General features: G+C 43.6%; 1 non-coding gene across 1 annotated transcript; it reads right to left on the bottom strand.

Moving 5' to 3' along the window:
• Nucleotides 1-8996: 8996 nt before the first annotated feature.
• On the bottom strand, nucleotides 8997-9071 carry Trnat-ugu (transfer RNA threonine (anticodon UGU)). The gene has a single exon. It is a non-coding gene; the product is annotated as a tRNA-Thr (tRNA).
• Nucleotides 9072-11861: the final 2790 nt, after the last annotated feature.

Genomic DNA, 11861 nt, shown 5'->3' with positions numbered 1-11861 from the left:
TGTACGGGTTGAAGAAACATAAACCATGCTTTCTAGCATCTGTAGACATAGAAAACAAACGCTATTTGACAATTTTGACTAGAGTAGTAGAATTTCTGCTACCGCTGATAAAATAAATAGAGCGGAAATTTTTCCACCTCTTTCATTGAAATCTTTCTGGAGTTTTGAGAAAGGAAGGATACGAATCGGAGGCAGTATTTGAACAGAAAACGAGTAACGTTATTCAGTCTTTACTCAAGGCAAATTGGTGAAAGGAATTACCACCGATTCAGGCAGAAAAAATTAAATTTTTATGTTTTGTTCATGAATTGTCATTCTGTCATTGATGACAAAATACATGGAATAGTATGTTGAAACATGTACACCAGTACAACTAAAGCTTAGGTAACTGAGTGTGCCGGGCGGGGTGGCCGAGCGGTTCTAGGCACTACAGTATGGAACCGCTCCGGTGGCAGTTTCGAATCCTGCCTCGGGAATGGATGTGTGTGATGTCCTTAGGTTAGTTAGGTTTAAGTAGTTCTAAGTTCTAGGGGACTGATGACCTCAGAAGTTAAGTCCCATGGTGCTCAGAGCCATTTGAACCATTTTTTTAACTAAGTGTAGTCGAATTAGATCAGATGATATTGGGGTAATTATATTAAGAGATTATATGACGAAAGTAGTGATGAGTAAAATAAATATGGTCTGGCCAAAGTGGAAAGAGTTTTTGAGGATAACAGGTGGAAATTAATTTTATTGATTTTGTGTCCTATTCCTTTAGCACATTTAGTGACGTAAAATAAATGTTTAGATGTCGCACTTTAACTTCTCTTGACTTATTCTCGTGTCCCTTCGCGAGCTGTACGCTGGCAGCAGCAGAGTGGTCGAAAATTCTGTCTCGATTACAGGATTTCTTCCGACGATCCTCGTTTGAATTCGCCGAAAGCATTATTTTACGCTTTCATAATGGCTGTACTAACAAATTAGGATCGTAGCAGAAGGTCTTAGGACGCGTTCTATTAGTTGTTTAAAGTTGGATCTTGTTTCACTTTAGCGTTTACATGTACTGCTATTAACCATTTACATGAGATTTTAATTCCCTTATTTATCTATGTCCTACTTGTTTCTCAGTGGATGTTCTGTGTAACTTTTTAGGAAAGCAACTTTTAAATACTGACACGAATTTATTATGGAATTTTACATAAGGAACTCTTTCTACGTATACTTAATCGGAGATGACAACTCTTAACATACTCTTGAAACATTGTATCCTGTTTTCATTAATAAGCCTGAAAGCTTTGTATGAACCTGCCTCAGAGCAGCAATGTGCCATACTGTTCATTTCCATTAGTTGTGCACCCTGATTAGAGAGTCCATTGATTAATGTGTACCCATTAATTGTCTCAGTCTGAGCATTGTCTATAAAAAGAAATTATGAGTGTCCTGTTATCTTGCTGCATACAAGATGAAAAACTGACTACTAAAATTAGATTGAAAAACCAAAATAATGATTATAGTTCAGTTTTGCTTTTTCGCATTTTGTATGCAATCTACTTTGAAATCTCCACAAAATGCGAACTGTTTCTTCTTGTCTGACAGGTAACTCAATAATGTATCTATATTTCTCATTAACTATAAGTTTCCTGGAGGGGATCTGTAGAATGTTAGAATTATCAGGGAAATATTCTGCAGTAACTAGTCACAAGTACATGCTTCTATGTCCCTATCAACGCAAACACTATCTGTTTCAATAGTTTTGATTTTGTGACAAATCTTTACACTTGTTGCAACTTCTCCTTTTTCCATGTCGATTCTATAAGAAAACGATGCTTGTCTACAGTCACTGATCTTTAACTGCTGCATTACTACATTGTGTTCAGAGAGGCACAGAACATCTGTCACTTCAGAATTTTCCACAACTTCTAGGTATACAAGTAGCACATATACCTGCTTTGCTGGTCTCTAACGTTTTTACGAAACTGATCATATTTTTCTACGAACTGTTACATTACGGTTATCTTCTGCTCTGACTTCTTTCAATGCAGTCTATCTGTAACCTGACTTTGACCTAAAAAATGTATTACATTGACTAATCATCACAGTATTTTGTCTCGTGTGCTTGTGACCATCTTACACTTTCTAGAATATACTCAATTAATCTTGCCTTCCCCTTCCTATTCATGCACAGGCCATGATTTTTGTACACCCATCTATCGAAAGAGGACCGGCACACATTTTATTTCGGTTAAAAGCAATCTTTTAGCTCTCTTGATGAGATGGCTAACAGTCATGTTAACCCATAGCTCGTAGTGGCGCTGTAAAATTTTCACAAACCCCGCATGTGTGCGCTTTGTTGCAGTTCCGATTTCCTGCTGGTCACCTTCGATCCTACACTCTGAGTTTCTAGTCTGGCTGTTTTCTGCTTTTCCTGTCCACCAAATTCTCTGCATCTTAATGGGCTTCTACACTCTCTGGCACCTGGTTAAGTTTGGCACCAGGTTTCACGATGTTTGTGATCTGGTGCTCTACACCTAGCTTTTCCTGTAGACATAGGGCTACACCTCATGCATGATTGCTACCTCGCAGCAAGCCTCTTTTCTTTCTGAGTGCCTTTTCTGTCGACATGGCCTTAAGATCGTTCCTACGAGTCTGCAGCATTCCACATAGCTGAACAATTGGTTGGAATCATTTCCTACTTCAGATAACAAGCCAAACCGATTACTAACTGGCTTTTGAAAAGAGGTTTCTGACATTTTCACCTTTTGCCTATTACTTGACAGCTCCTCCGCACTTCGACTGTCTCGTTCCTCTTTAGCCTATCTAATTCCAAACACTCCATTTCTATACTGAGGAGCCAAAGAAACAGTTACACCTGCCTAATATCGTATAGGGAGCATGCAGAAGTGCCGCTACACGACGTGGCATGGATTCGGCTAATGCCTGAAGTAGTGTTGGAGGGAACTGACACCATAAATCCGGCAAGGTTGTCCATAAATCCCTAAGAGGTCGAGGGGGTAAAGGTCTCTACTGACCAGCAAGTTGTCGAGCATCCCAGATAAGCTCAATAATATTCATGTCTGGGGAAGCTTGGTGGCCAGCGAAAATGTTTAAAGTCAGTGTTCCTGGAGCCATTCTGTAGCAATTCTGGACGTATTGGGTGTCGCATCGTTCTGCTGGATTTACCCAAGTCTGTGGGAATGCAAAATGGACATGGAGGGATGCAGGTGATCAGACAGGATGCTCACATAAGTGCCCCTGTCATAGTCGTATCTAGACGCATCAGGGATCCCATATCACGACAACTGCATACATCTCACACCATAATAGAGCCTCCACCAGCTTGGAAAGTCCCCTGCTGACATTCAGGGCCCATGGGTTCCTTATCCGTACACGTGCATCCGCTCGTTAAAATTTGAAACGAGGCTCCTCAGACCAGGCAACACATTTCGAGTCATCAACAGTCCAATGGCGATGTTGATGGGCCCAGGCGAGGCGAAAAGCTTTGTGTTGTGCACTCATCAAGAGTACACGAGTTGGCCTTCGGCTCCGAAAGCCCATATCGATGATGTTTCGTTGAATGGTTCGCACTCGTTGATGGTGTAGCACTGAAATCTGTAGCAGTTTGCGGAAAGGTTGCAGCTCTGTCACGTTGAACGAATTTCTTCACTCGTCGATGGTCCCGTTGTTGCAGGATCATTTTCGGCCGCAGCAACGTCAGGGATTTGATATCTTACCGGGTTCCTGATATTCACTGTACAGTCTTGAAACGGTCGTACGGGTAAATGCCCACTTCATCGCTACCATGTTCGGGAGGACGACGGTTCAATCCCGTCTCCGGCCATCCTGATTTAGGTTTTCCGCGATTTCCCTAAATCGTGTCAGGCAAATGCCGGGATGGTTCCTTTCAAAGGGCACGGCCGATTTCCTTCCCAATCCTTCCCTAACCCGAGCTTGCGCTCCGTCTCTAATGACCTCGTTGTCGACGGGACGTTAAACACTAACCACCACCACCACCATCGCTACCTTGGAGATGCTGTGTCCCATCGCTCGTGCTCAGACTATAACACCACGCGCAAACTCACTTAAATCTTGATAACCTGCCATTGTAGCAGCAGTAACCGCTCTAACAACTGTGCTGGACACTTGATGACTTATGTAGGGGTTACCGACAGCAGCGCCGTATTCTGTCTGATTGTTTACGTATCTCTGTATTTGGATACGCATCCCTACAACAGTTTCTGTGGCTCCTCGGAGTACATCTAACAGAAGGGCAGTAATCATTTTTCTCTGTTTCACGATGTTCTTGCCTGTACTTCATAATATGCAGCACTGTGGAAGTGCCTCATCTGACTCGTTGTTTGCTTCCGTTGCCTTCACGTCAGTAAAACAACAACACACGATCCTCATATGTTTCTCCCACACAAATTAACGTGCGCCAGCGTCCACATTTGACAAACATCACGTTACCCTTACAGTAAACTAAAGAGCACTACAATACACTTAAACTGTAATAAAGTAAACTTATCTTCCAGTTAGTTGTGCAGCTAACTTCTAGACGTCAGGTGGGCGTAGACTATCATGACAGACATTTTCTTAACGTAATTTACTTAGCAGAATGAAAACTAAAAAGCACGGTATTTTATAGCAACCGTCAATAACCGATGCTATTAGGAAATTAGGTGAAGCACTGTAATGAGTAAAAAACAGAATTCCACGATTAGACGGCGGGCAAACGTTAATACTAGCTCGTAAAACATTGATATAACTGAAGGTAAGTAAGTTTTAATTCACCGAAGTCATGAAGCGAATGAAAACTCCAATAGTATTGACCCTAGTTTACTAAACTCTTAAAATTTACGATTGCATTTGGTACCAGTTCACAGTTTCCACCAGTCTGGTATTACCAGTATTAATTGGAAACCAGGGAATTTTGTACTTATTTTGTATGTGACATACCAATGGAGACCTTATAATTGCAGTTAACTACTGCGTAAAATACACTCCTGGAAATGGAAAAAAGAACACATTGACACCGATGTGTCAGACCCACCATACTTGCTCCGGACACTGCGAGAGGGCTGTACAAGCAATGATCACACGCACGGCACAGCGGACACACCAGGAACCGCGGTGTTGGCCGTCGAATGGCGCTAGCTGCGCAGCATTTGTGCACCGCCGCCGTCAGTGTCAGCCAGTTTGCCGTGGCATACGGAGCTCCATCGCAGTCTTTAACACTGGTAGCATGCCGCGACAGCGTGGACGTGAACCGTATGTGCAGTTGACGGACTTTGAGCGAGAGCGTATAGTGGGCATGCGGGAGGCCGGGTGGACGTACCGCCGAATTGCTCAACACGTGGGGCGTGAGGTCTCCACAGTACATCGATGTTGTCGCCAGTGGTCGGCGGAAGGTGCACGTGCCCGTCGACCTGGGACCGGACCGCAGCGACGCACGGATGCACGCCAAGACCGTAGGATCCTACGCAGTGCCGTAGGGGACCGCACCGCCACTTCCCAGCAAATTAGGGACACTGTTGCTCCTGGGGTATCGGCGAGGACCATTCGCAACCGTCTCCATGAAGCTGGGCTACGGTCCCGCACACCGTTAGGCCGTCTTCCGCTCACGCCCCAACATCGTGCAGCCCGCCTCCAGTGGTGTCGCGACAGGCGTGAATGGAGGGACGAATGGAGACGTGTCGTCTTCAGCGATGAGAGTCGCTTCTGCCTTGGTGCCAATGATGGTCGTATGCGTGTTTGGCGCCGTGCAGGTGAGCGCCACAATCAGGACTGCATACGACCGAGGCACACAGGGCCAACAACCGGCATCATGGTGTGGGGAGCGATCTCCTACACTGGCCGTACACCACTGGTGATCGTCGAGGGGACACTGAATAGTGCACGGTACATCCAAACCGTCATCGAACCCATCGTTCTACCATTCCTAGACCGGCAAGGGAACTTGCTGTTCCAACAGGACAATGCACTTCCGCATGTATCCCGTGCCACCCAACGTGCTCTAGAAGGTGTAAGTCAACTACCCTGGCCAGCAAGATCTCCGGATCTGTCCCCCATTGAGCATGTTTGGGACTGGATGAAGCGTCGTCTCACGCGGTCTGCACGTCCAGCACGAACGCTGGTCCAACTGAGGCGCCAGGTGGAAATGGCATGGCAAGCCGTTCCACAGGACTACATCCAGCATCTCTATGATCGTCTCCATGGGAGAATAGCAGCCTGCATTGCTGCGAAAGGTGGATATACACTGTACTAGTGCCGACATTGTGCATGCTCTGTTGCCTGTGTCTATGTGCCTGTGGTTCTGTCAGTGTGATCATGTGATGTATCTGACCCCAGGAATGTGTCAATAAAGTTTCCCCTTTCTGGGACAATGGATTCACGGTGTTCTTATTTCAATTTCCAGGAGTGTATAAATTATGACCTCCTTTGAATCAAATATGGAGTAGTAAAATTTACGACAGTTTAGTAACAATGTAAAATCCCCCCTCCTTATTAATGTTCTACGGTTAAACAGGCACTATCCAGAAAGTATTCCAATGACTGCAAAGTACCCAAAACAACTTATAGCGCTCCGCAGTCTGGTGTTGATGAAGCATCTAGCTGGAGAACAGATTGCCGGCACTGGACTCTGTCCGTGGTCTACTACCATTCTTTGGTACCAAGAGGCAGCACCTAGAAAACACAGACGTTGCTCCAGGATCCTTAAATCTAGAGGGCAAATGGGGAATACCCCGTCCGTCTATGCGCTGCAGACACCTGTGAGTGCCGGAAGCGAAGCTTACGATGGCAGTACGCCACCAGCTAAAGCGTGCTGCAGCAGATCAAAATTCGAGCTGTATAAACGCATTCTAATATTACTCCTTACATAACACTGTAATTGTAGGAGAACAATGAAGATGTTATCTTCTAGTAGGCTGGAGCGGCTTATATCCTCGATGTTCGTTTCAGTGACACGGCTTGATAATAATAGCCTTACTAATTTAAATTTTATGTTACTTCGCGCTTCGTAAGGTCGCTACAGCCTGCACTTTGGAAACGATTTGGTAGCAGTAAATCTTGTTACTTGACAAAATCTGAAAATTCTGTAACACATTCTTTAGGCACTCATACTAACATTGTAGAATCCATTCTCTAAATCAGTCAAATAGGGCCATAAAGTTGGATTTGTTACCGGTAGGTACGATCAACAGGCGAGTACTACGTGGATGCTTTGTGAACTCAAGTGGGAATCATTCTAGAGGAGACGATATACATTTTTGGCAAAAATAATATCCAGAGAATTTAGAGAACTGATGGAGGGCGCCACGAACTTGTAAGTCATCTTCAGCCAGGTGTCCGGATACTTTTGAGCACATAGTATATGCGCGGGATTAGTGACCTTCTGTCAATATCACGACTTAATGCAGTAGTTGGTCGGACATATACATCTGCAAACCCTCTACTGGTTTTCCCATCTCCACAGTAAAATAGGTTTCCGTGGAAAAGCAGCAACACAGATCTCCTGAATGCTGGGTAATTTTTAGGGAATGTCGGTTGGAGATATGTTGTGTGATAATTATATCCCACATTATTAATACGCCCTGCTAAGTGTTTCACGTTGATGAACAAATCTGGTAATCGGAAGTTATCCAACTGATAAAGAATTATAGATTAGGTCGAGCATGAGTTATCAGTGTTTTGACTAGTTAGGTGGGGCCCACTATGAATTCCTCTCCTGTGCCAAACTTTTCATCGCAGAGCAGCCTCAATTATTTGCTTAATGTCTTCCCTCTGTCTTCCCCCACAGTTTATACCCTCTACAGCTCCATCTATTACTATGGAAGTTATTCCTTGATGTCTTAATAGAAGCGCTATCGTTCTGTCTCTCCTTCTTGTCAGAGCTTTCCACATACTTCTTTCCTCGCAGTTCACCTAATTTTCACCATCCGTCTGTAGCACGCCATCTCAAATACTTCGATTCTATTCTATTCCGATTTTTCCATCGTCCAGTTCATATTACCCTACAATACTGTGCTCCTAAAGTACATTCTCAGAAATTTCTTCCTCAAAGTGAGACCTATGTTTGCTACTACCAGACTTCTCTTAGCCAGGAATACCCTTTTTGCCAATGCTAGTCTGCTTTCTATATCGTTCTTGATCTGTCCCTGCCGTTATTTTGCTGCCTTTGTAGCGGAATTCCTTAACTTAGTCTGCCTCGTGATCCCCCCTATTTCTGAAGTTGAGTTCGTCGCCTACAGTTACTTATTATTATTTTCGTCTTTCTTCGATTTACTCTCAGCTCAGATTCAGTACTGATTAGACTGTTCATTCTGTTCAACACATCCTGTACTTCTTCACATTCATTGAGGATAGCAATGTCATCAGCGAATCAATACTATCGATACCCTTTCGCTCTTAATTTGAATCCCACTCTTGAACCTTTCTTTCACATCCCTCATTGCTTCTTTGAAGTTTAGACTGAACATTAGGGACGAAAGGCTGCACTACACCCTCTTTAGTCCGTGCACTTTGTCTTTGTCTTCCTTCTTATTGTTCCCTGTATGTTTCGTGCCTACAATATATCACCCGTCTTTCCCTATAGCTTATCCCTATTTTTCTCAGAATTTCGAACATCTTGCACCATTTTACATCGTCGAACGCTTTTCCCAAGACGATAAATCCAGTGAACGTGTCTTTATTTTTCTTCAGGTTGCTTCCATTGTCAACCACAACGTCATAACTGCCTCTCTGGTGCCTTTACGTTTCTTAAAGCCCAACTGATCGTCTTCTAACAGATCCTCAATTTTCGTTTCCATTCCTTTATATATCATTCTTGTCAGCAACTTAGATGCAACTGTTACGCAGATTGTGTGATAAATTACGCACTTATCGGCTCTTGCTATCTTCGTAACCATGTAGATGAAGTGTTCCGAAAGTCTAAAGATGTATCGACAGTCAATATTAAATGAATACCCTCAGCTGCATACAGGCGTTGATATAACTCATCTGGGACAGTTGAAAACGTGTGCCCCGACCGGGACTCGAACCCGGGACCTCCTGCTTACATGGCAGACGCTCTATCCAGCTGAGCCACCGACGACACAGAGGATAGCGTGACTGCAGGGACTTATCTCTGGCACACCTCTCGTTCGAACCACAATTGCAACTTATTCTCCTGCACTACATTCACAGTGGCCCTGCCGATCATACTCATTACTCGCAGCTTTACCCGTAAGAGTTCGGGCACCCTATGTGCAAGATGGTCAAATGGCCGGTGAGCCTTCTTGACTGATAGTGACCAGGCCAAATATCTCAAGAAATAAGCATAAAACGAAAAAACTACAAAGAACGAAAATCCTCCAGCTTGAAAGGGGAAACCAGATGGCGCTATGGTTGGCCTGCCAGATGGCGCTGCCATAGATCAAACGGATAGCAACTGCGTTTTTTTAAACAGGAACTCCCATTTTTTATTACATATTCGTGTAGTACGTAGAGAAATATGAATGTTTTAGCCTGACCACTTTTTTCGCTTTGTGATAGATGACGCTGTTATAGTCACAAACGTGTAAGTACGTGGTATCACGTAACATTCCGCCAGTGCGGACGGTATTTGCTTCGTGATACATTCTTGTTTACCAATTGCGGAAGAGGTCGATATCGTGTTGATGTATGGCTATTGTGATCAAAATGCCCAACGGGAGTGTGCTATGTATGCTGCTCGGTATCCTGGACGACATCATCCAAGTGTCCGGACCGTTCGCCAGATAGTTACGTTACTTAAGGAAACAGGAAGTGTTCAGCCACATGTGAAACGTCACGCACGACCTGCAATAAATGATGATGCCCAAGTAGGTGTTTTAGCTGCTGTCACGCCTAATCCGTACATCTGTAGCAGACAAATTGCATGAGAATCTGGAATCTCAAAAACGTCGTTGTTGAGAATGCTACATCAACATCTATTGCACCCGTACCATATTTCTATGGACCAGGAATTGCATGGCGACGACTTTGAAGGTCGTGTACAGTTCTGTCACTGGGTACAAGAGAAATTACGAGACGATGACAGATTTTTTGCACGCGTTCTACTTAGCGACGAAGTGTCATTCACTTACAGCGGTAACGTAAGCCGGCATAATGTGCACTATTCTGCAACGTAAAATCCTCGATGGCTGCGACAGGTGGAACATCAGCAACCTTGGCGGGTTAATGTATGGTGCTGCATTATGGGAGAAAGTATAATTGGACCCCATTTTATCGATGGCAATCTAAATGGTGCAAGGTATGCTGATTTCCTACGTAATGTTCTAACGATGTTACTACAAGGTGTTTCACTGCATGACAGAATGTAGATGTACTTCCAACATGATGGATGTCCGGCACATAACTCGCGTGCGGTTGAAGCGGTATTGAATAGCATATTTCATGACAGGTGTATTGGTCGTCGAAGCACCATACCATGACACGCACGTTCACCGGATCTGACGTCCCGGGATTCTTTTTTGTGGGGAAAGTTGAGGGATATTTGGTATCGTGATACACCGACAACGCCTGACAACATGTTTCGGCGCATTGTCAATACATGTGCGAACATTACGGAAGGCGAACTACCCGCTGTTGACAGGAATGTCGTTACAGGTATTGCCAAATGCGTTGACGTCGACGGACTTCGTTTTGAGCATTGATTGCATTAATGTGGTATTTACAGGTAATCACGTTGTAGCAGCATGCATTCTCAGAAATGATAAGTTCACAAAGGTACATGTATCACATTGGAACAATCGAAATAAAATGTTCAAACCTACCTACGTTCTGTATTTTAATTTAAAGAACCTACCTGTTACCAACTGTTCATCTAAAATAGTGAGCCATATGTTTGTGACTATTACAGCGCTATCTATCACAAAGCGAAACAAGTGGTCCAACTAAAACATTCATATTTCTTTACATACTACACGAATATGTAATAAAAATGGGGGTTGCTATTTAAAAAAACGCAGTTGATATCCTCTGTCGGGACAACCATAGCTCCATCTGGTTTCCCCCTTGAAACTAGACAAGTTTCGTTCTTTGTAGTTTTTTCGTTTGACGCTTTTTTCGTGAGATATTTGGCCCGGTCGCGATCAATGGACCACCCTGTATTTATGAAGAAATCAAAACTTTGAGGTTCGCCTATGACATTGAAATTCTATCAGAGAGAGCAAAGGACTTGGAAGAGCAGTTGAACGGAATGGACAGTGTCTTGAAAGTAGGATATAAGATTAACATCAACGAATGCAAAACGAGAATAATGAAATGTAGTCGAATTAAGTCGGTAGATGCTGAGAGAATTAGATTAGGAAATGAGACACTTAAAGTAGTAAAGATGTTTTACTATTTGGGGAGCAAAATAATTGATGATGGTCGAAGTAGAGAAGATATAAAATGGTGACTGGCAATGGCAAGGAAAGCGTTTTTGAAGAAGATAAATTTGTTAACATCGAGTAAAGATTTAAGGGTCAGGAAGTCGTTTCTGAAAGTATTTATTGGAGTGTAGCCACCTTTGGAAGTGAAACGTGGGCGATAAATAGTTTAGAAAAGAAGAGAATAGAAGCTTTCGAAATGTGGTGCTAGAGAAGAATGCTGAAGATTAGATGGGCAGATCACGTAACTAATGATGAAGTATTGAGTAGAATTGGGGAGAAGAGGAGTTTCTGGCGCAACTTGACAAAAAGAATGGACCGGTTAGTAGGACATGTTTTGAGGCATCAAGGGATCACAAATTTAGCATTGGAGGGCAGCGTGGAGGGTAAAAATCGTAGAGGGAGACAAAGAGATGAATACACTAAGCATATTCAGAAGGTTTGCAGCAAGTACAGCTTGTACAGGATAGGGTAGCATTGAGAGCTGCATCA

Source organism: Schistocerca nitens, chromosome 5 (assembly GCF_023898315.1).
Source record: "Schistocerca nitens isolate TAMUIC-IGC-003100 chromosome 5, iqSchNite1.1, whole genome shotgun sequence".
NCBI lineage: Eukaryota > Metazoa > Arthropoda > Insecta > Orthoptera > Acrididae > Schistocerca > Schistocerca nitens.
The sequence above is the reverse complement of the archived record's forward strand: the minus strand, read 5'-3'. Positions and strand labels throughout refer to the sequence as shown.